Source organism: Lithobates pipiens, unplaced genomic scaffold (assembly GCF_037356315.1).
Source record: "Lithobates pipiens isolate NorthernLeopardFrog02 unplaced genomic scaffold, aLitPip1_a1.2 Scaffold_3, whole genome shotgun sequence".
Taxonomy (NCBI): domain Eukaryota; kingdom Metazoa; phylum Chordata; class Amphibia; order Anura; family Ranidae; genus Lithobates; species Lithobates pipiens.
Genome location: NW_027507790.1, coordinates 179,690,380 through 179,715,962, shown reverse-complemented (window position 1 = coordinate 179,715,962; position 25,583 = coordinate 179,690,380). Strand labels below are relative to the sequence as shown.

Below are 25,583 nucleotides of genomic sequence, written 5' to 3'. Positions count from 1 at the left end.
ATTTTCTTTTCAAATGTTTTTATTGAGACTTTTAGCAGAGTTAGTTACAACAAGGGTTACAAAACAAAAAAAATAATATATAGTAATAAAAGTAACATAACACAGTATAATGTAGTGACAGGGTTTTCTCAGCACAATATAGCATAGAAACAAATAGTCCACAATAAACAATAAAGTAGTATTCCCAAGTATCTAATATTCATAGTCATAAAGGGACTCGAACAAGAGTAAGTCTCTTAGAACTTGTATAATAAAGTCCGTAATATAATTATTGTAAGATTTATAAATAGCGATATGGATAATGGCCACTTCTGGACCCCAAGACACCCCTCACAGGGATCTATCTGTGTCTTGGAGTACCTAGGCCAACATCCTAAAGGAAATTCAAACACAGTAGTTATCTTTTATGAAGGAAAATAAAGATCTATTCTTACTCCGCAGCTCAATTCAGATAAACAGACATGTGATATATTTGTCACTTTGTTATGAAATTATTTTTAAAGCCATCCAAAAAATATTAAAACGCACAGGAGTTCTTTCTTCTATATGATTAAAGAATCAGCATTATCTAAATTGTGGAAGTATAATTTTTGTACCATGTACTCCAAGGTTCCCATAGTTGTTGTTCCTTAATATATAGGGATTTGTCATTAGGAAATAACAATTCGTAGGAGTGGTGAAGTTGGGTTAATTCTATAACTTCTGTCATAGTAGGAAGAGAGTCAGTTTTCCATTTTCTAGTTATGGATAGTCTCGCAGCTAAAAGTATATGTGTTACTACTTTACGATATTGTTTGGGAATCGTATGTAAATTCATATTCAGAATGGCTAGTTCTGGTGAAAGTTGAAGGACAATACCTGTTACGGAAGTGAGTAAATGGGAGATTGCCTGCCAGTAGTTATGTAAGCTTGGGCAGTCCCACATAATATGAAATAGGGTCCCCAATTGGGTACAATTTCTCCAGCAATTAGGTGACAAGTTCCCCTTGAATTTTGCTAGGATATGTGGAGTCAGGTATTGTCTTTGAACAATTTTTTGTGCCAATTCCCATAGTGTAACACATGCAGTGGCCCTATATATGCTTCGTAGGGAAGCCATCCATTGTTTAATTGAAAAGTCTTGCCCCAAATCTTGTTCCCATTTAAGGAAGGAAGGTAGTTTGCTGGGTATGTTTTTTTCCCCTAGAATTGGGTTAATTGTAGCTACTCCTTTCTGTGAGGTGGCATGGTTATTGAGGAAAGACCATATTTTAACGGGGATTGAAGCTCTGAGTTGTGGATTGTGTAGCACTTTTCTATTTGAATATATGTAGATTGCTCAGAATTCGGAAGCTGTAATTCATTACTTAACTGAGAAAAATACTTTAATGAGCCCTGTTGGAAGAAGGAACCAAGTTTGATATCCTGACCCAAATTCCAGTCGTGTATTTGTATGCCAGGAATTAATGTTGGTATGATTGTTAGAGTAAGGTTTAACACCGTGATTGGAGTTTTATCCCATTTGTATGTGATGATTCTCTGCCAAGAGTGTAGCGTCGCTTTCACCGTTGGTGGGTATTGAGCTGTAATTGTGGACTTAATTTTCCTACTAAGTAACCAGAATTGCATATTAGGCTGTCGTGTGATGTCTTTCTCAATTTGTCCCCATAAAGTTTTAGGAGTGGGCAAGAACCATTCTTGCAATTGGGTCAAAAGAGTTGCGTCATAATAATCCTGTAGATCAGTTACGGTCGCACCACCTATATTTCTATGTTTAATTAGTATATGGTATGCGCAACGGGATTTTTTGCCATTCCATAGATATTTTCCCAAACTGCTTTGTAAGGATTTAAAGTAGTATTTAGGGATACATATTGGAAGGGACCTGAGTTGATATAATAATTTTGGTAAGGTCATCATTTTGAAAGCTGCCAGGCGACCAGCCCATGTAAATTCGAATTTACTAAGTGTTTTTAGATCTGTTTCAAAATGTTTCTTAAGTGGTAAAAAGTTTGTTTTAAATAACTGTTTTGTTTTGTTAGTGAGAGTGATTCCTAAGTAAGAAATCCCCTCGTCTTTCCAGTGGTAGGGGTATTTATTAGACAATAACTGCCTGGTTGTGTTGTCTAATCCTAGGTCTAAAATATGAGACTTGGTTTCATTGATTTTATAATATGATGCTGCTCCATATGTCGTTAGTATATTTTGGAGATTCGGGAGAGATGAAATAGGATCAGACACTATAAGCACTATGTCATCTGCGAACAGACTTATTTTATTATCTATTTGCCCAATTTTTATACCAGATAGTTTTGTGTCAGATCGTATATGTTCTGCTAGAGGTTCGATGGCTAAATTCATATCATATCAAATCATATCTAAAGCATCGTCCTGTCAGAATCAAATCAAAAATGCAATTTCATTGAGCATCCAGTGCAGCTGAAAGAACTTCTGGAGAGAGGTTAACATAAATACAGTACTATAAAGCGCTGATTTTAGTACTGTATTTATGTTAACTTATGAATATGCTTTGATCTAAACCATTCTATTGTAGCTCTGGCTGTATGTTTAGGGTCATTGTCCTGCTGGAAGGTGAACCTCCGTGCCAGTCACAAGGCTTTTGCAGACTCTGATGCCACGTACACACTATCGTAATTTTGGTCGGAAAAAGCTCTGATCATGTGTGTGCGGCATAACAGGTTTTCTTCTAAGATTTTTCTGTATTTGGCTCCATCCATCTTCCCATCAACTCTGACCCGCTTCCCTGTCCCTGCTGAAGAAAAGCATCCCCACAACATGATGCTGCCACCACCATGTTTCACAGTGGGGGAGGGATGTTCAGCTGGATGTGCAGTGTTAGTTTTCCGCCACACATAGCATTTTGATTTTAGGACAAAAAGTTAAATTTTGATCTCATCTGACCAGAGTACCTTCTTCCACATGTTTGCTGTGTCCCCCATATGGCTTCTTGCAAACTTCAAATGGGACTTCTTATGGCTTTTTTTCAACAATGGCTTTCTTCTTGCCATAAATTCTCTTCCATAAAGGCCAGATTTGTGGATAGCACGACTAATCGTTGGCCTGTGGATAGATTCTCCCACCTGAGTTGTGGATCTCTGCAGCCCCTCCAGAGTTACCATGGGCCTCTTGGCTGCTTCTCTGATTAATGCTCTCCTTGCCAGGCCTGTCAGTTTAGGTGGACGGCCATGTCTTGGTAGGTTTGCAGTTGTGCCATACTCTTTCCATTTTCGGATGATGGATTGAACAGTGCTCTGTGAAATGTTCAAATCTTGGGATATTTTTATATAACCTAACCCTGCTTTAAACTTCCCCACAACTTTATCCCTGTCCTGTCTGGTGTGTGCCTTGGCCTTCACGATGCTGTTTGTTCACTTAGGCCTGATTCAAACATATGCATTTTTAGAGCATTTTGCAGATTTGTGTTCCATAGGAAACCATGTTAGATGGACTGTAGTACAAATCTGCAAAATGCAAAAAGCACTAAAAATGCATAGGTGTGAATCAGGCCTAAGGTTCTCTAAAAAACCTTGGAGGGCTTCACAGAACAGCTGTATTATATACTGAGATTAATTTTGTAACATGACAAAATATGAAAAATTTCAAGGGGTATGAATATTTTTTCAAGGCACTGTATGTGCCTCATTCAAGTCCCAAATACCACCCCCCTTTCCTACTAACATAAAAAAAGAGATGGAGGCACATATTTTATGTGCCTCATTCAAAGTCCCAAATTCTTTTCTTTTAAGTATACTTAAATTGATACTAAAGTCTCTTTTTTTTTCTTAAAAATAATAATCATGTTATACTTTTCTGCTCTGTGCAGTTGGTTTTGCCCAGAGCAGCACGGATTCTCCTCTTCTCGGGTCCCTCTTCAGTTTTCCTGACCCCTCCCTCCTGTCGAGTGCCCCCCAAAGCAAGACGCTTGCTATGGCGGCACTCGAGCCGAGCTGCAGCTCCCTGTGTCTTTTTTCTTCTCATTGGCTCACTGACTTTGACTCTCTCAGCCAATGAGGAGAGAGAGTTCCATTCAGCCAAGTTTCACGTACAACATCGCTGGACCTATAAACAAATGATGGGCAGGCAGGTGCTGTCCCATCTTGACTGGATGTCATATCACATCCTGTCAGGGTGTGCCATTACGTGGCTACAGGGCCACATAGTGGCGCTATCTATCACCGGCCATGTGCACGAGACACAGCTGTTGACTGATCTTCCTTTCAAGCCATCCAATGTGTACAAATGTATTGCTAGCTGTGATTGGGAAATTTGATCACATGGTATAGACAGGACCAATCACAGCCCATCTGTACCAAAACAGACTGAATTAATCAGTTTCATTCAGTAAAATGCTTGCCTATAGCAATGTAATAAAGTATCTCACAAAAGTGAGTACACCCCACAGGTTTTTGTAAATATTTTATTATATCTTTTCATGTGATAACACTGAAGATATTACACTTTGCTGCAATGTAAATAGCTTGTATAACAGTGTCAATTTGCTGTCTACCTTAAAATAACTCAACACGCAGCCATTAATGTCTAAACCGCTGGCAACAAAAGTGAGTACGCCCCTAAGTGAAAATGTCCAAATTGGGCCCAATTAGCCATTTTCCCTCCCCGGTATCATGTGACTCGTTAGTGTTACAAGATCTCAGGTGTGAATGGGGAGCAGGTGTTAAATTTGGTGTTATCGCTCTCACTCTCTCATGCAGGTCACATTATATATATATATATATATATATATATATATATATATATATATATATATATATATACACACACGCACATATATGCGATCCTTCACAGTGCGACCACCCTGTAGCAATAAAATAGGGCAGTGGGTACCTGGTTAAATGGTAAGTGATGTAGAGGAAATTATCTATGTCTTTTGGCTATAGCATGACTCTTGCTGACACTGTCTCTTCCATGTACCAACACTGAGGTCTTTTGCTGACACAAAATGCTTTACCTCTGATAATAATGGTCAGAGCCTCTGCTCCTACCTGGCACTGTCAGTATTGCTGGCTGTCTTGATGCTTTCTCTGCACCCAGAAGCAAATGGAGTTACCAGCTGTTCTGTACAACCAGGAAGTGACTGGAGCTGTTCTGTCCTAGTTCTCTATAATTTCACAGTGCATTCTGGGATACAGGAGCCTACACTATCTCTGCCCCAATGCCCAGCTACCACTTCATAAATGCTATAGGTGCTGTTAAGGTGAGGTTATAGGGCATCACCACAGAAATCAATGGAAGCGGTTGACAAGCGTTGATACCTCATGAAATCGACATGCTGTCTAATTTGTAAAATGACACAATGCTGCTGCTTCTGTGTGAACAGCACTGTGTGGTACCCATTGTAATATTCATGGCAGGCGGTGCTGCACAGTTACATACTTCCCAACATTTTGAAATGGGAATGAGGGACACCTACTAGCAAATGTATGTAGGCATAGGACACGCCCCCCCCCCCCCCCCCCCGTCATACCCCCTTAAAGGAGAATCAAGCAAAAAAAAAGAGTTAATTAAATGCACAATGGACTATTTTTTTACCACTACTATTCCTTTATATTGGTTTTTAAAATTGACAAATGCAGCAATTTAGAATTCAGATGAAAGGTTTAGGACTGGAAAACACTTTTTGAAAGATAAAAAGTACATTTTATATACAACTTAATAGATTAGACCAAAATGAGGGACAAATGAGGGGGAAAGAGGGACAGAGGGACAGTGCTCAAAATCAGGGACAGTTGGGAGCTATGCAGTTATGAGGCTTTTATAAATTATCAAGAAATGCTGCATAAACACATAGTATTCAGACACGTGTAAATGAGCCCTTACTAACTTATTTACAGAAACCTTGAAGGACAGCTATGAATTACTCTCTAATTACTAGCTTACTATTTGTACCACTTACAGACTTTTGTTGCACTTAAAGTGGTTGTTAACCACTTGCCGACCGCCGCATGTACATTTACGTCAGCAAAATGGCATGGCTGGGCAAATGGATGTACAGGCACATACCTTTGAATTTGCCGCCGTGTGGTCACGGAGAGGAAGAACGGGGAGATGCTATGTAAACAAACATCTCCCCCGTTTTGCCTAGTGACACTGTCACTGATCATAGCTCCCTGTGATCGAGAGCTATGATCAGTGATGTGTCAGACACAACCCCTCCCCCTGACAGTTAGAATCACTGCCTAGTACACACTTAACCCCTTCCTAACCAGCTAGTGGTTAACCTTCACTGCCAGTGTCATTTTTACAGTAATCAGTGCAATTTTATATCACTGATCACTGTAAAATGACAATGGTCCCAAAATGTGACAAAATTGTCCGACGTGTCCGCCATAATGTCACAGTCCCAATAAAAATCACAGCTTGCCACCATTACTAGTAAAAAAAATGAATAATAAAAATGAAACTAACCCCTATTTTGTAGACGCTATAACTTTTGCACAAACCAATCAATAACCGCTTATGGCGATTTTTTACCAAAAATATGTAGCAGGCTGCTGATGACAGAGGCATGTAAACTGACCACGGTGTTAGGGCTCAGCAGCCAAAATACACCGTGGTCAGTTTACAGAGGGATGGGGAGAAACTGTCAGGATCAGCCATGTTTTTTAGGTGTTACAGGGGGCCAAATGACACAGGACAAGCACTGTGTCATAGAACATGTTTTAAAGGAGCAGGATCCTTTTTTTTTTAACCACACTTTAACTACTTCAATACAGGTCACTTTTACCCCCTTACTGCCCAGGCTTCCAGCGCTGTTGTACTTTGAATGACAATTGCACATGTAACACTGTACCCAAACTACATTTTTATGATTTTGTTCACACAACTAGAACTTTGTTTTGGTGGTATTTAATGACCGCTGGGTTTTTCATTTTTTGCTAAATAAATGAAAAAAATATACTTTTGAAAAAAATGTTTTTTCTTCGTTTTTGCTATAAATTTTGGAAATAAATAATCTTTCTTCATAAATTTAGGCCAAAATCTATTTTGCTACATTTCTTTGGTGAAAATAACAAAAATATGTGTATATTATTTAGTCTGTATATATTTTTGAGAATTGATCAATCCTTACAGTATTGTAAAGCTTATCTCACTTCTTGAGTCTCAAAAATGTCAGAACAGTAAAGATATCCCCCAAATGACCCCTTTTTGGAAAGTAGACAGTCAAGAGATATCGCAAGTTCTTTGAAGTTGTAATTTTTTTGCCAAAATTAGGAGCAGAGGGGGAGGAAGCATACAAGCAGAGCTTTCCCTTTTGAGTGGAGCTCGGCTTTAACATAGGGAATTGTTTACATAGTCTTGGTGTTTGCTGAAATTGCTTTAAACTGGCAGCACCATCCTATGTGCCTTGCAGGAGGACACACAGTGGCTGGCTATTTCTCTTTTTTCTTTTGAGGACAATTTTTGGACCAGATACCTTTATATTACATGGAGTTCATGAGAATTCATTTGGTATACAGCTCCCCCTGGTGTCTTAAATGCTACATAACAGCTATATATATCTAATACAAAACACTGGGAGTTTAATCATAAATCATGGATTTAAAAGTTCTTGGCTTACTATTAAGCCTACAAGCCTCAAGTTACCTGAAAGGAGCTAATAGCCCCTGTGTCCACCCCACAGATGTTTTCCGATGCCTTTCACATTCTGCTGTGTGTTGTCAGTATGATGCTCAACCTACGGGTCTTCAAGGAGCTACACAATTTAGCGAAACATGTCGACCCCTGAACGATTAAGCAGCCTGAACACCTCAAGCTTATAAATTCTAAGTATACTAGAAGATGTCAGGAGGTTCATTATATCATATTGAAGCATAATTTCTTCATGTTCTTATACTATGTTGTATGTTCAAGTCGTCATGAATTAAAAAAAAAAAAAAAAAAAAAATTGTAAAAGAAAAGAAAATTGATTTTTTTATTTAATTTATCCTCATCTCTAAGTATGCCATTAAAGTCCAGTAGTAGCAGGGTATGTCCCTGCAACCCCCTTCTTTTTTTCTATAAAGAAAAGCTTTTGAGAGTTTTCCTCTCTTTTTCAGGTCTGTAGCAATACCCGAGGAAGAAAAGAAAACTTTTAAAAACTTGTCTTTTAAGTGTTAGATTAGTACAATAAAAAGGTATCATTGCACACTGCATTACTCACGTATTTTTTAATCTTATTTATGTATACTTATTTTGTTTTTTTTTAGTGGTATGATTTAGTGGTGAAAATGATTAGTCTCCCCCCCCCCAGTTTTGACTGTGTTATGTGACCCCCTATATATTGTTCCTAGAGTCGCCACTGGCTCTGTGGATATAGTACATCTATCTATCGATGCCCATAGCAAGTGATTCCTCCCTATAGGCACTAGGTCTTATGGTTCTGGCTTGAGTGACTCCAGTGTGTACCACTACCACCCCCCCCCCCCCCCAATACCTCCTTATAGCTCCCTACCACGGAGACACTTTCTCTTGTCTCTATCTTGAAGCTATTTTCCATTTCGATTTAGCAATACATCCTGGTCAGTGTCATACTAGCTTTGTTACAGAATCATTGAAGGACAGCTATAGACTACCTCTGCACTACTAGCTTACTATTTGTAACACTTAAAGACTTTTGTTACACTTAAACATGGACTTATTGGTGGCTACAACTCTGGTAACTTATAGTGTATTGCCTATATCCAGCATATACGAGCATGCATAAGTGCCCCCATAGCAAGCGACATTCTATTGTGACACTCGGCGGGGTAAAGGGGGAGCCTGGAGCGCTGTCAGGGGACCTGAGGAGGATTGAACAGGGCAAGTATTTATAACATGTTTATTATTTTAATTTGAAAAAAATCAAACCTTTAATATAATCCCTCCCCCTTCCTCTCCCATATTTGGAATGTGTTTTTTTGGTGGGGTAGCGGGTATCTGATTATGACAGGTACCCACTTCCTCTCCTCCTTGGGACACATCAAAAGTCCCAAGAGACTGCAGGACCATTCATGGGTCACATGCACAGTGGGCAGACAGATGTGAAGCCCCCTCTTAGCCTAGCACGGCTTCAGCTAGAAGTGCTGAGCAGTCCCCACCACGCAGCCCTAGGCTACTGGAGATGGGCTATATCACAATGACCTCCGGGGAGAAGACCAGCTGGGGCAACAGAGGACTCTGCCGGATGTCAGGACCGGCACAGCAGCAACAGACATTCCCTCCCGCCTGCTTCACTCATCAATCTGTAATGCAGTGTACACACGAGCGGAATTTCTGACAGAAAAAGTCAGACGGGAGCTTTTCATCGTATATTCCGTCCGTGTGTATGCCCCATCAGACTTTTACGTCGAAAATACTGACGGACCTAGAAAGAGAACATGTTCTATATTTTCCCAACAGAACCAATTCCTATCGGGAAAACCGCTCGTCTGTATGCTGTTTCGATGTACCAAAAAAGACACATGCTCTGAAGCAAGTACGAGACGGAAGCTATTGGATACTGACTATTGAACTTCTGTTTTCTAATCCCGTCGTACTTGTTGTACATCACACGTTCTTGACGGTCAGACTTTGGTGTGACCGTTTGTATGCAAGACAGCTTGAGCAGAATTCCGTTGGAACTCCGTCGGGAAAGCCTTCAGAGTTTATTCTGACCGGTCGTGTGTAAAGGGCATAAGGCAGCTTTATCCTGATGATCTGCCCCCCTTCTGTGCAGAATCATTACCACAGCAACACAGTGCTGGTGAGTCGCGCTCACTTTCCATTTTGACTAACATTTCTGAACTTTTAGTTAGGTTGGTTAGGGAATTACATTCTAATGCTAATCAGGCTAAAGTTATTTCAGCTAGCGTCGGTATGCCTGTTGATAATGCTGCTGCTGAGATTTGGGTGCCTTCTAGTGTCTCTTGTGCTAATGTTGCTCAAGTCTCTTTGAATTCTTTAAAGATACCACCTTTCTCTGGCTACCAAGGAAAAGATTTGGCGAGGGGGAGTTTGTGGAATTTATTTCCAAGTCAGAGAAGGAGGATACAAGTCCGAGGATGACAGGAGAAGGCCTGTAGCCAGGTCTTTTAATAATTGGCTTGAGGCCTTTTGTTTTCTATCGTTATGTGTGAGAAATTTCTGGAGAAGAGTTCCAAACTTTTACAACTCGTGGACATTATCCTTGAGGCATACAAAAATTTCGGTGGCACTGCTTAGTTTTCTTAAAACTAATCCTTTCATCAAAAATTCTCTGTCCACCCTACTTTAAAATGGGGGCTAACCACTTAAGGACAGATCCTCGTTTTGAGATTTGGCATTTACGAGTTAAAATCAGTTGTTTTTTTTGCTAGAAAATCACATGTGTGGTTTGAACACCATTTTCGTATATGCGTTCACTTCTGCATGCGAGTTCGGTGGGACGGGGCTGCGTTAAAAAATTTTAATTTTTTTTTTTTCTTATTTCACTTTTTATTTTTACACAAAAAATGGTGTCACTTTTATTCCATTTTACAAGGAATGTAAACATCTCTTGTAATAGAAAAAAGCATGACAGAACCTCAGATCTCATATTTACACTAAAATGCAATAAAAAAAAAAAAGAAAAAAGCCATGGGCAGAAGTGATGTTTTGACATTGCTTCCACCCTGCAATGGTATGGAGCCGAGCAGGGGCCACCTTCCACTTAGTCAGCTCCATACCACAGACTGAAAAGTATCCGATCGCCTCCACCGCTACTGATGGCTCCAGTAAGCGGCAGGGGGGAACTGGAGCACAGCGAGAGGGGGGGCATCTCCAACCACTGATAAAAGTCATCTTGTGGCGACAGAGACCACTTTATCTGAAAGCCGACTGCCCACTGAAGAAGAGGATACGGCAGCTAGCTGCTGCCATAACAACGATATTCCTCTTCAAACAACCGACATATAATGACGGCGGGTGGTCGGCAAGTGGTTAAAGGATGTTAGCCAATGGCTGAACCTTTTTCTCCCACAAAGGTCCTCTTATTCCAAGCAGTGAGCCAGTGTTCCACCCAACTCCATATCTGTCTATATAAAAGGTGTATGCTTCAATTGTAATGATGGACATTGTAGGTGGCCAAACTCCTGCAAGTATAGGTATGAATGTGACTTCTGTGCGGGAGCTCATTCAAGAAAATGTCTACAGCAAATCAGCAGCAAGGTAGAGAGGTTATTTCAAAAGGTGTCAACCCCAGTGAAATGGCAAGACCTGTGCCCATGGTTGCAGGTTTATCCAAGGATCAGCTTGTAGTAGATTCAGGGATGTTTTTTTCTTACCCAGATTTTAAGGCGGCTTACCTGTAGGTATTTTGAATATCTGCTAATCCTGCACAGTTTGCAAGATATTCACACTACATGCAGCCGGTGATGTCACCGGCGCATGTGCTCTGAAGGGATGGCATACTCGTGCTGTCCAGTCAGGGCCCCGCACCGCAGTCCTTAACCACTTGCTTACTGGGCACTTAAACCCCCCTCAGTCCCAGACCAATTTTCAGCTTTCAGCGCTGATGCACTTTGAGTGACAATTACGCGGTCATACAACACTGTACCCAAATGAAATTTTTATCATTTTTTTCCCACAAATAGAGCTTTCTTTTGGTGGTATTTAGTTACAGCTCGGAGTTTTATTTTTTGCTAAACAAACAAAAAAAGATGCAAAAAAAAAAAAATCATGTTTTAATAGTTTGTTATAAAATTTTGCAAACAGGTCATTTTTCTCCTTCATTGAAGTGCGCTGATTAGGCGGCACTGATAGGCTGCATTGGTGGGCACTGATGGGCTGCATTGGTGGGCACTGATGGGCTGCACCGGTGGGCACTGATAGGCATAGTTAAGGCGGCACTAATAGGCACAGATAAGGCGGCACCGATGGGCACAGATAAGGCGGCACTGATGGGCAAAGATGGGCACAGATAAGATGGCACGGATGGGTGGCACGGATAAGTGGCACGGATGGGTGGCACGGATGGGCACTGATAGGTACCACAGATAGATGGGACTGATGGGCACTGATAGGTGGCACTGATAGGTGGCTCTGATAGGTGGCACTGCTGGGCACTGATGGGCGGCACTGCTGGGCACAGATGGGCGGCACTGCTGGGGACTGATGGGCGGCACTGGGGTGCAGCACCTTTGAGGCAGATTGGGTGGCACTGTGGGTGGCACTGTGGGGTGGCACTGTGGGTGGCACTGTGGGCACTGACGGGGGGCACTTACTTTTGCTTTTATTTTATTTCAGGATGGCACTGCGGGAGGCAGGTGGGCACAGGCAGGTGGTCCCTTGTATTGATGGCCGTGATCGGGACTGATGTCCCGATCACGGCCGCTGGCGATCGGCTATTTTTTTCTCTCCTCGCGCTGTCAGCGCGAGGAGGAATAATAGCCGATTACCGGCTCCGTTCTATCACATGATCAGCTGTCATTGGCTGACAGCTGATCACGTGATAAGGGGTCGGGATCGACCCCTTACACGGATCGGTGATCAGGCGAGTCTCACGGACTCGCCGATCACAGAGCGCGCCGCGAGCGCCCCTCAGGGGGCGCGCAGGCCGCTCGTAACCGGGACCACGTCAATAGACGTAGTCCCGGAAATGTAGGTCCGCGCTAATGCCGTCATTTGGCAATAGCGCGGATCTGTAGTGGTTAATTCCCACGCACATGCGCGGAGTGATGTCATTGCTGTATGGCCAATCAGATGGCCGGAGCATGAGAACCCTGAAGGAAGACTGGCTGAAGATGGAAGTGCACCACAGATGGTCTTTGTTCGAAGGAAAGTATTTCATAATGGGCTAGTATGCAATGCATACTAGCCCATTATGCCTTTACCTTGCAAGGTTTTACAGTTTACTACCGCTTTAATGATCAAACTGAGGATAGCCCAACATCACTTACGCTTCTTTCAAGGATGCGCTGATCAAACTAAGACAACTGGGTAAAGGAGCCCTTCTGGCAAAGACTGACATTAAATCAGCTTTTGCCATTTCTTCCCTTATGTTTTAACTCATTGGGTATTTTCTTTGCAGGTAATTTTTATTTTCATTAGAGTCATTTTCTTCATCTCTTTCTTTGATTGTTCCATTTTATTAGAGACCTTTAAAATTTGTGTCCAGCTTTGGATCCCATTAGATCATGAAATAACAGCCCCACTTTCTACCTGTCTGGAATTTTTGGGTATCACCATTGTTACCTTTCAGATGGACTTTAGGTTACCTGAAGAAAAGATTCTGTGGATAAAAACTATTTTACTGCTCATCATTCATAAGAAGAAGGTCTGTTTGAAAGAAATGCAGTCCCTTTTAGGCCCGTTCGTTTTTGCCACTAGAATAATGCCTTTTGGTAAAATTTTGGTGGTTATATTTAGCACTTTCTGGATTAAAATCCCCCTTTTCCCATGTTAGAGTCTCACGTGATATGCAGGAAGATTTATTAGTTTGGTTGCAACTTCTTACGCATTTCAACAGTAAAGCAGTTTGGCAAAAGGAGTTTATTTTAGACAAGGATTTTTTCCTTTTTACTGATTCAGCTTGCTCCGGTGGCTTTGCTGCAATTTGGCAGACCCATTGGTACGTGGACAGCTGGAGCCCCAGCTGGCAGGCAAGAGGTTATTTATTCAACATTGTTTTACTAGAATGGTTTCCCATCATTAGGAACAAGTGCATTCTTATTGGAACAGATAACAAAGGTGTGTTATACGGCATTAACTGCTTAACGTCCAAGTCTCCGCCGGTCTTCATTTTGTTACGATATGTGAACATTTGGATTAAGGCTACTCATACAGGCATACCCCGCTGTAAGTACACTCACTTTACATACCTGCAAGTGTACGTAAAATACTTTGCAAGTACAGACATCCTCCACAGCCGCAGTATGGCTTGGAAGAGGCGGAGCTGCCACCTGGAGTTGTCACGAATGAAGAGGCCGCAAGTGAAGAGGCAAAGTTCCCCCAAGCCAACCCAGAGTTGCCCGCCAGCCATCCCAGACTTGCCCCTCAGCCAGCCCAGAGCTACTGCCTAATTGTAAATGGATTACTGTACAGTAATATACAGTACTATAAACTTTACTGCCTGACCCCCTCACTCTAGCCCATGGCCCTCCACTATAGGCCCTGATCCCCCAACTACAGCCCCTGACCCCCTAGAAGTGAAAAAAGGCATTGCTTCACTTTAAGTACATTTTTGTTTTACATACATGCTCTGGTCCCATTGTGTTCTTAAAATGGGGTATGCCTGTATAGCTGTCAAAAATAATGATCTGGTGGACATCCATCTCGATTGCAGATGGACAGATTCTTCCAATTGCTTCCAGATGTGGACCAGGTGGGGATATCCTGTCCACGTCTATGGTACCTTCTTTAGTGTTAATAACTGCCAGCATAAAAAATTCTGTAGCTCCTTCGATCTGTGCTCCAAATATACTTATTAAGCTCTGTTCTGCAACCAGCCAGGTATGTTTTTCTTCCTTTGAGTCAATCTTGTTTAAAGCAGTTTTTTTCATTACATTCTTTGCTGCCCTCAGAGATTTGGAGTTTGTTCCAGATAGTAAAACAAGTAAATAAAAAGGTGGGTAGGTGGAATTGGATATTTATTTGTTATACATTCGTCCTAATTCTTCAATTTAACTTGATTCAGGTAATGCCGGAATGGTATGGATTATCAGAGTAAGGGTATACTTTGAAAATTTAGGTCTTGGCCCATTAAACTGTAACCATTTTTGGAGTGGTAGAGGTATGGGGTGGTTCAACCCATTTTTATTTTTTTTTAAATAGGTAGGCTGCACCAATATTTGCCCTCTCTAGATATTGATAGGTTCATCTGGGGGGCAATGACAGTGGTCAAATAAACTTTTGTTTTTTTATTTATTAGAAATACAATTTTCAACTGTGATGCAGTGATTATTTTTTCCGAGGTTGTGCCAAGATTGAGGTGGCTTGAAACTCCTCTCTGCCACCTGTAGTAAAAATTAGCAAGAGGGTAAACAGGATGGTTGAAGGCTTTAGGGATCCTGTTCTTTAGGCATGTACAATCAGAAGGTTTACCCGGCTTATACAGAGATTATGGGATTCATTTATCGAACATTGGGTTTGACATTTTCAACATAGATTTACACGGGTGGTGCATGGTGTTGATGATAGATGGGTTTAGTCCCACCTGTCTGTTGGGAAAATATTAAGTTCATAAAGATGTCTTCTACAGCTGTGGTGACTAGGTTGTCTTTAGTTGCGTTTATTTGAATGTATTTATTAGTATCTATTCTAGTTGTATTTAAAACCAATAATAAATGGCCACCGCCAAAATATTTAGCCAACCCATGGTTTGTGTGTTTTTATTTAAGTTGTTTATGGGGTCCTGCCTGCTGTCCCATGAAAGTGGGTTGGGATGAGGAAGAGTGTGATGGGCCCCAGCTGGATGGAAGAAACAGTGTAAGTGGATTCACTTCTCATTCGTCACTAAAACCCAGGAGAAGAAATACATGGGTTAAGGAATAGGACCTTCCACAAAGCAAATTGTGGCTGGCTGATAAAATACAGTCATAAAAAGGTTTGTAATTGGTAGTTTGATATTACTCTCATGTATCCCTTAAAAAGTGGCATTTACAACTTGTTCCAAATGATATTTTTATTAGTATTAATCATTAATACATATGGTCAGTGCATATATTAATATCCATCCATTAATAAACTGTACACAAAACATATTAACCCCCTCTCTGTCCAGCCCCGGCATCCCTTTAAGACAGCCTTCGCACGGCAACTAGCACTGGTTCAATGACAGTGGCAGGAGTCTCCCGATTCCTGCTGCAGTTTCTGCCAAAAGCACAGCCCCCCGCATTTATGCGTCCAGCCCCCTGATCTACATAAAGGGGGCTGGATCAAGTATTCCAAATGGGGGGGGGGGGTGTTTGAAGCATGTGATTAGAGCCAAGGGCTCTAAAGGGTTTCAAAATAAGGGTGGGCTTGGGGCGTAGATCACTGTGCTCCGAGCCAACCTAGTTGTGCAACAATGGCTGAATGAACGGCCCTGCTGCCTGCCCCCATGCCCTGCTGTGTGTCACATCCCCCCCCCCCCATGGTGTGCCCTGTGATGTGTCCTTGACCTACTGTGCGCCCCATGCCCTACTATGTGTCCCACTGTGTGCCCAGTTTCCTCCTGTGTGCCTTGTGATGTGTCCTGAGCCCTACTGTATGCCCCATGATGTGCCCCGTATCCTGCTGTGTGCCATGTGATGTGCCCTACTGTGTGCCTCGTGATGCAATTTCTGTGCGCTTCTGTGTGCACCATACTGTACCCTCTTGCCCCATGTAATATCCCCTGCTGTAACACATAATGTATCCTCTTGCCCTCATGCAATATGCACTATGCCTCATAATATGCCCCATAATAGAACATGTTATCCCACCTAATGTACTCTGCTGTGCCCCTTAATGTGCCCTCATGTAATATACTCCGATGTGTCCCATTATGTGCGATCATGTAATATTACCCATAACGTTCTCTGCTGTGCCCTATATTGCACCCTGCTGTGCCCCTCTGCCTCCCCCCATGTAATGTGCCCTATAATTTACCCTGCTGCCCCATGTAATGTGTCCTACTGTGCCCCCCCCTAACCTGTAATGTGCCCTGGTGTGACCCCATACTGTAATGTGCCCTCCACACACACATATTGTGCCCTTCTGACCCCCTGTGCTCTGACCTACTGACTTCTATACTTTGAAATGCTTCCCCCATGCTCTGCCCTGCTGCCCCCTGTGTAACGTGCTTGCTTGACCCCTCATGCTCTGCTCCCCACTGTTTATCTCAGGTTTGACCCAGAATTGAGGCATCCAAGCAGTGCAAGCTGGGGGAGTGGGGCTTTGTGTGTGTGTGTGTGTGTGTGTGTGTGTGTGTGTGTGTGTGTGTGTGTGTGTGTGTGTCTTGAGCGTGGCCCCTTGATCTCCTGTTGCCCAGGAGCCCCATGAGTTGTCAGTCCACCCCTGCTCTGAACCCAGCCTAAAGAAAAATAGTGGCAGCAATGGCTCACTTTTTCACACCAGCCATGATCTGTAGGTATATGGACAGGCTAAAGTAGTATATAGACAGGTGCTCTCATGAGCAGTCCAATATTCTCTGAGTAGATTGGTGACATGTGATCTATACAAACAAACAAACACACACACACAGCCCCCCCTTACCTGAGGACAGAACGGAGACAGTGGAGATCAGACAGAGGGGAGAGCCTGGTGTCCGGCCACAGTACAGGGAACACCTCCGCCAGGAGAGCTGTGCCTGCCAAGCCCCACCGCTCCTCTGCAGCCCGTGCACTCCGCACCCCAATCCCCGCTGGCAAACTAAGGCCTCCATGCTGCGCCCTTCTCTTCTATGGAGCGCAGGGTGGACGTTTTAGTTTAGCTGCTGGATGGACAGACAGGTATTTTAAAAAGCAGAATCCCCATTTGTATACCGACATTTGTACCGTGTACGCTCTCTTAACAAAGTTGTTTCTTCCAATAAAAATAAATAAATCTGAATCCCCTGCGAGTGCCTGGGGATCCGGATTTTGCCACCCGCCATACACTGGCGCCCTAGGCAGCTGTCTGACCTGCCCATTGCTGGTGCTGGCCCTGGTCATATGTATGTAAACATAGACGATATGACAGAACACCTCTTATGCCAACTTTTTACTACAAAAGAAAACTAAGTTATGAGGAACTGGCTGTAGATGAAAGTCTCATCGTAGAAGACTTTCTTGTGGTCTATGTTATTTTGTGTCATTACTCATTATTTTTGTTAGATGTTTGTCCATTGAATACTAAAGGGACATTTACTTATGGAAGTGATCCTCCAGTTCCCCTACTTGTTTATGAGAAATGAGCTGTCTAAAGCACACCACAAAATAATAATTAGATGTGAATATTCTGATGCTTCAAGTGCATCTCAGGACAAAGTACAGCACAGCTCTGTAATACATGCACATTTTTTCCACGTTTGGGGCATTTTATTTTAAACTTGCTTTGCTCTATATATATATATATATATATATATATATATAAAAATCAACATTTGTTTGGGTTGTTCTTCAGAGAGCATTTGACAGGTGCTATTTCACCTCCTCACCACTTACTTTAACCCCCAGAAATACAGGATAACTGCTTTTCAACCATGCAAGGTGGCAGGGTGGCCCCATTCAAAGCATTGCGGGCAGGGTAAGCGTACACCTTCAGCTGCTTTCTTAGCAGGAAAAGGGGAAGCAATTAAGGGGGGGGGGTAAAAATGTTGATCAACTGCTGGGTTTTATTGCAAGTGTGAGCCCTTAATGGAAATGTGTAAGTTCTGTATATAATTGTGTTCTATTTTGTATGTATTGCACACTGCTAGTTTTCAGTACATGTTTGCATTCCTTTGAGTCCTGATTAGAATTAGCCTGCCTATGTTACGCTCCTTGTTACCATAAATGTACAATTGTAATATTAATGTGATACCTACTTAATCATGTGTATAAAAACCTTCAATTATGTCATAATAAGCAGAACAGTTATTTGGAAAGATGCTGAGCGTATCTTCTGTGTCTGTTACCTACTGCAGTAGTTATTAATTTGGAACCACTAATCAATATGAGGATAGGAGTTGCCTATCTATAAAATGTGTCAAGTGGCTAGCTTTGCCTAGGAGGGGTTTTGCAGGTGACCCTGAGAATCCAAAACGAGGAGCTTGAGACGATCCGGGAATTTCTGATAATCAGCCGGCTGAAGTAAGCCTTTTGCTTACATTTGAGTTATCAGACTTCTTTGATCAGTAAGGCATTTTTGGGGCAAAGGGTACCCGTTTTACTCCCCTTAATCGAACTGTATTGTTTGGTGGTTATAGGTTAAGTTGTCACTGTCTATTGTCCATCGGCGTTATAGATAAGAAAGGGAAGAATAGTGCTGTTCACAGGTATATGTAGTACATCTGCTAGATAAAGTAGTTTAGAGGAAATGGGGTATAGGCACATGTAGAGAAGACTGGCCAGTCATTATGGGCATTGAATTAAGGGAATGAAGGGTAAGAGACCCTCAAAAATTCCCAGTGCAAGAGGAGCGCTATATATGAACCGAAGGTGCTGTTCCGCCTATACTGAGCCCCTAGATTAATGGTTAAAATGGAGAGGGATCCTCAATGGGTAACTGGGTTACAAAAGTCCACAGGGACTAAGAATCAAGCAGAGTAAACAGCTAGAGAAACAGCTATGTGAGCAGGCTGGATCAAGGGCAACAATTAACACTAGACAGAAAGGGACATTTTGATGTTAAGTTGTGGGATGAATTTGGGGTCAGGCACTACAACTAGTAAAGTCAAGAAACAGAGAAATTAGAGTAAAAAACTGAATACTTTATATGTTGTCAGAGAGGGAAGATGGGATGAGCACTATGGCTGTCCGTCTGATCATAGAAGGTACAATAAGTGAAGTATGGCATTACAATACATTGGATGCAAATATCATATGAATATCAATATGAGGTTGTTAATTGCAATACAGCTGCCATAATATTTAACAAAGCCAAGATAGATGGGATACACAAGACCCTTTTCTACAAAAATGAAATCTTGAGGTCTGATAATAACTTGATGTGCGGCCCATGATGTGAGAGTAATAATAAATACAATTTTACTTTCAATATTTTTTATTTTATTATTCAAGTAACAAGACAATGTCATACAAAGTACATTCAACAAACAGTAAAACTTATAAATGTGACATTAAGCATAAGCATCTGAGTGTCCTTCCATCAGGAAATGCAGAAATACAACACCTAAAAACATTAAACTGAGAAACAAAGTATATTTGGTGGAAGTATTGGTGAGGTTGACAGATGAACTAAGGATAAAAGTTGTTAGTGGCTAGGTCATGAAATATGTTTCTAATTCTTTAGGGACTATGTAGAATCCCAATGAGCCACTTAGATTTGTACTACTGTAAATGGTTATAGTACTGGGAAAAGGTATAGTGTAGGAACCATAAGAGAGGGATGGGGAAGGGGAAGAGGAGGGGAAGGGAGAAGATAAAAAAAAAAGGGGGGAGGGAGGAGGCGGTGGTTCCCTTGTGCCCTTTTCTGTAAATCTCAACATGGGCGGCACAGTGGTGTAGTGGTTAGCACTGTCACCTAGCAGTAAAAAGGGTTGCTGGTTCGAATCCCAACCATGACACTACCTGCCTGGAGTTTGCATGCTCTCCCTGTGCCTGCGTGGGTTTCCTCTGGGTACTCCGGTTTCCTCCCACACTCCAAAGACATGCAGGTAGGTTAATTGGCTTCTGTCCAAAATTGGCCTTAGTATATGAATGGACCTTAGATTGTGGGCTCCTTGAGGGTAGGGACCAATGTGAGTGTGCAATGTACAGGGATAGGGGTAGACACTCACTCAGGTTGAACTGGATGGACTGGTGTCTTTATTCAACCTTACTAACTATGAAACTATGGAATCGTATGAACTTTCAAGTCATCCTATATCTCTGAGCCCTTGTACACACGGTCGGACATTCTGACAACAAAATCCGTCACATTTTTTCCGACTGATTTTGTCCGAAACTGGTGTTGCATACACACGGTCGGACAAAGTTGTCGGAAAATCTGAGCGTTCAAAACGTAATGACGTTCGTTCATTACGACGGGACTACGTTCAGGCTAGTAGCCAATAGCTTTGGTCTAGGAATTTGTTCTGAGCATGTGTGGCACTTTGTCCGATCGGAATTCTCCACAAAGTCAGATCGGATCGTGTTTTCGGAATTTTTTTTATATCCAGCTCTCAAACTTTGTTGGTCAGACATTGCGACGGAAAAAGTCAGATGAAGCCCACACATGGTCGAATTATACGACAACGTGGTCCGATCGGACATTTCCCGTCAGAATGTCTGACCGTGTGTACAAGGGCTAAGGATATCTGGTAAACAGTAGACATGTGCATTCGTTTTCATCCGAATGCATTTTTATCCGAATTTCAGGTATTTTCGTTATCGTTTTGACAAACGTTAACAAAAGCACAGAATCCGAAAAACAAAAGATCCGACATAAATAAATGCGTTATTTTCATTTTGACACAGTTCGATACAGATAGGAGATTTGACGTGACTGACAATAACAATCTGTGTCTATTGAACTTGTATCATAACAGTCCATTCATTCACACAAGGCTCTCCGTTGTCACCCGTTCTCTTCAACATTTACATTCGCCCACTCCTTCAAATCATCAGATGCTCAGATCTCTGCTTCCACTCTTACGCTGACGACACGCAACTTTATTTCCGGATCAATGGAAAAAAAGATAACCAACAACAACTTGAAAACTGCCTCAAATCAATAGAGGACTGGATGACCACCAACTCCCTCCAGCTGAACCAATCAAAGACAGAGCTTCTTATCTTACACCCAAATCATAATCCCGCAACCAAAACCTCCTGGTCTCCACCAACCGTCTTTGGGCAGACTATCTCCCCAAAGACCAAAGCGAAGAGTCTCGGGGTTATTTTAGATGCACCAATGTCAATGGATGCGCAAATAGGATCTGTAGTCAGTCGATCTCACCATCTGCTACGCATGCTTCGCAGACTCATCCCTTTTATCCCAAAGAATGACAAAGCAGTGGCAGTTGGAACAATCATTAATTCACGACTGGACTACGCAAACTCGCTTTATATAGGATTACCACAATATCAACTTGCGCGATTACAACTGATCCAAAACATGGCGGCAAGGCTGATAACAGGAAAAAAAACCCTGGGAATCCATTTCTCCTTCACTGAGGAGCTTACATTGGCTAACCGTAAAAAATCGGATCACGTTCAAGACCCTTTGCCTCACCCACAAATGCGTGCATAGAGAAGCTCCGCAATACCAAATGGAGAAAATAAATCATTACACACCAAACCGCAGTCTTCGATCAGCCAACAAAAACCTCCTCCTCGTGCCCAAAGCCCGGTATAAATCCAAGGGTGATCGGAGATTCGCTGTCCAAGGGCCTCGGCTATGGAATGCTCTACCAATCAACATCCGCCTGGAAGAAAATCACCTGGCTTTTAGGAAAAAACTCAAGACCTTCCTCTTTTAGCAGATGATCAAAGCTCGCCACAGCGCCTAGAGGCGATTCAGTTCGCATTGTGCGCTATATAAGTATTTCATTCATTCATTCACACAGGGGCAACGCGACTTCCAGCACGACTTTGGGAGGCAACTTGGACATGACTTGAGTGTGAATCACAGCGCGACTTACAACACGACTTTAATGTAAAAAAAAAAAAAAACGGCAAGGGTTCCCCTTCAAGAGCATACCAGGCCCTTCAGGTCTGGTATGGATATTAAGGGGAACCCAGTGCCAAAAAAATAAAAATAAATAGCCTGGGGGTCCCCCTCAAAACCCATACCAGACCCTTAACCCAGCACGCAACCTGGCAGGCCACAGGAAAAGAGGGGGGACGAGAGAGCACCCCCCCTCCTGAACCGTACCAGGCCACATGCCCTCAAAATTGGGAGGATACTTTGGGGGTAGCCCCTCAATGCACCTTGTCCCCATGTTGATGAGGACAAGGGCCTCATTCCCACAACCCTGGCCGGTGGTCATGGGGGTCTGCGGGTGGGGGGCTTATCGGAAACTGGAAGCCCCCCCTTTAACAAGGGGATCCTCAGATCCCGGCCTCCCCCTTGTGTGAAATGGTAAAGGGGTACAAAAGTACCATTTCACCAAAAAAAGTGTTAAAATTGACAGGAGACGGCCTTTGACAAGTCCTTTATTAAAGTCTTCTTTCATTTTCTTTCTTCTGGTCTTCTTCTGGTCTTCTTCCTTCCTTCATCCTTCGGTTTCTGCCTCAATCTTCTTCCTCCGATCCGCTTTTTCCTGCTCCGGTGTTCTCATCCGGCATCTTCCTCCACTGCGTCTCTTGTTCGTTTTTGGGTCGCTCCGTGCAATGGGAGGCTCCCGCTGTGTGACGCTTCTCTTCTTCTGACAGTTCTTTTATAACGGAGGGCAGGGCCACCCGGTGACTCCGCCCCTCTGACGCATGTTCTCCCCAGATAAAACGGAGAACATCCGATTGTAGTCGTAGATCTTGCCTCAGGACTGCAATTGGTAAAGTTCTAAAATAAAGTATCCTGGGTAGAAATATCATCTTAATAGAACTGATTCTACCAAACCAAGATAAGGGATAGTCTGCCCATCGTTGAAGATCTTACTGGAGCCAGCGAAAGAGTGAAGGATAGTTAGCCCGGTACAGAGTGTTAATCGAAGATGTCAGTTGGATGCCTTGATATGGAAGGGAGTTTGATGCCCATTGAAAGTCATAGGTAGTTTGTAATTTCCGTTCCGTCGAGGGGGCCAAAGAAATATTAAGAGCCATAGTTTTCTGAGTATTTAAAAAGTTGGGAAAATTGGTGAAACAGTTAGCAGTTGTAGAGTGATTTCAGGGTTAGTGACATACATAAGGACGTCGTCAGGAAACAGAGAACATTTGTGCTCCTGTTGTCCACAACGTACTCAATGTATTTTAGGGTGCGATTAAATCGCGACAGCTAAGGGGTCAATTGCTAATGCAAAGAGTAATGGGGAAAGTGGGCAGCCCTGTCTTATCCCATGTCTAATAGGGAATAAAAGTGATCTATAACCTCGAATGGAGACCTGGGCTGACGGATTGCTATATAGTGTTTTTAGTAAAGAGATAAAGGTAGAACCAAATCGAAGGCCTCTAAAATGGTAAATAAGTAGTCCCAGTTCAAGCTATCAAAGGCCTTACGAAGGTCCAATGAAAGTAGTAACAGTTCCCTAAACCAAGGAGCATCCCATTTAGAATGAACTGCAGAAATCAAAGTTATAGATTGGCGAATCTGGTCTAGCGTTTGTGTTGGTTTATAAAGCCAGATTGGTCTTTATGAATATACTGTGGTAGAAAGGCACCGAGATGCAAATCTAAGATTTTCGTTAGGATTTTGAGATCACAATTAATCAACGATCAGTGGAGTCTATATTTGGTTTAGGTATGACACTGATGTAAGACCTATTTTTGTCTATAGGTGCTTGTCCACCATCTCGCAAGGAATTAAAATAGAGAGCCATATGAGGAGCCAGTTGTTCAGAAAACGTTTTATAATAAATATTGGGGAGGCCATCAGGGCCAGGTTATTTATGTAAAGACAACATTTTAACAGTATTGTGTATTTCTTCACATATAATGGGTTATATGTTCCCTATGAGATCCCGTGAGAGGTGGTAGAGATAAAGTATGTAGGAAATTGCAGATAGAAGTAGACACGCAGCCCTGGGCTGGGGTATATAGGTTAGAATAGAAATCTTGAAATTCACGAAGAATCTTTTGAGGGTTTTGGGAGAGATTGGCCCCTGGGAGTCTAATTTTCGGGAGAGTGGTATGTGTGTTTAGGGGTAAGTTTATGTGCCAGCAATGAGCCCGGTCAGTCACACCAGGTAAAAAATGTATGATTAGGCCAGTGTAGACATTTCTCCGTTTTCGTAGTGAGGCAAATATTGAGTTCTGTATGAGCCTGTTCAAGCTTGAGCAATAAGTCTGGCTGTGGGGAACGTTTATGTTGGGTAGCTAGGGTTTCGTATTCCTTCATTTTGATCAGGATCATTTCATTGCAAGCATTTTGGAGTCTGGATGCCAACTGAATCAAGAATCATTGTATTGAAGCTTTGTGTGCTGCCCAATTAATGGCAGGATTGGTATCTTCTGCTTCTGATTAAGCGTTAAGGTGAGTAATAATGTCTAAGCAGTGAGATTCGTTACTAAGTATAGACTTATTTAGCTTCCAGTGGGATTTAGCCAACTTGATAGTTAGGTTAGAAAACATAAGTACCACAGGGTCATGGTCAGACCAAGGAGTCGACACTATCTTAGCCGCAGTCAATTTGTGAAATAGTCCCGAGAGGAAAAATACATGATCGATATGGGAATAACGATTATGGGCCCTACAAAAGTGGGAATAGTCTTGAGCGGTAGGGTTGGCCTTCCTCTAAGCATCAACCAGGTCATGATGAGGTAACAGCTGAGCAAATTTTCAGCTTTTTTTTGGGAGGGGACTGAAGTTGAGACAAGTGAGATTTGTTCAGTGTATGGTCTAACGCAAGATTAGAGTCACCAGCTAAGATCACATCTTCCTTGTTATATGTGAATTGTAAACAGAAAGGATAGTTCCAGCAATAGCGAATGTTGCGTTGAATCAGGGGGGAAAGCAATGGTTTACATGCTCTTCTTTTTTGAATGGTAGCTTGGGAAATGTCTGCAAGACTTGCATTTTATAACCTTCAACTTCTAGATCTGGGTGTTCCCTGGCATATCGCATGACTGCTACCTTGACCCTGAAGAAGTGAGGCTTAACAATCACGTCTCGGGGAGGTCTGTCTGGTTTCAGAGGAACTAGGGCCCTGTGAAAGCGATTAATCTCCTTGTGGGTTTCATCAGTTTCTGGGATAGCGGACTGCATCAGGAAAGAAGTGATAGAAATGATATCTTTAACCATTTCTGGTAAACCACGGATACATAAATTGTACCGGCTGGCATGATTTTCAAGATCGTCAATCCTAGTGTAAGCTTCTTCCAGACAATCGTGGAGTTCAGTAATCATGGTAGAGTTCTGGGTTACTCTGAGGA

General features: G+C 42.4%; 1 pseudogene; it reads right to left on the bottom strand.

Moving 5' to 3' along the window:
• Positions 1-2,486: 2,486 nt before the first annotated feature.
• Positions 2,487-25,557, bottom strand: LOC143941252 (uncharacterized; annotated as a pseudogene).
• Between the last annotated feature and the right edge of the window lie 26 nt (positions 25,558-25,583).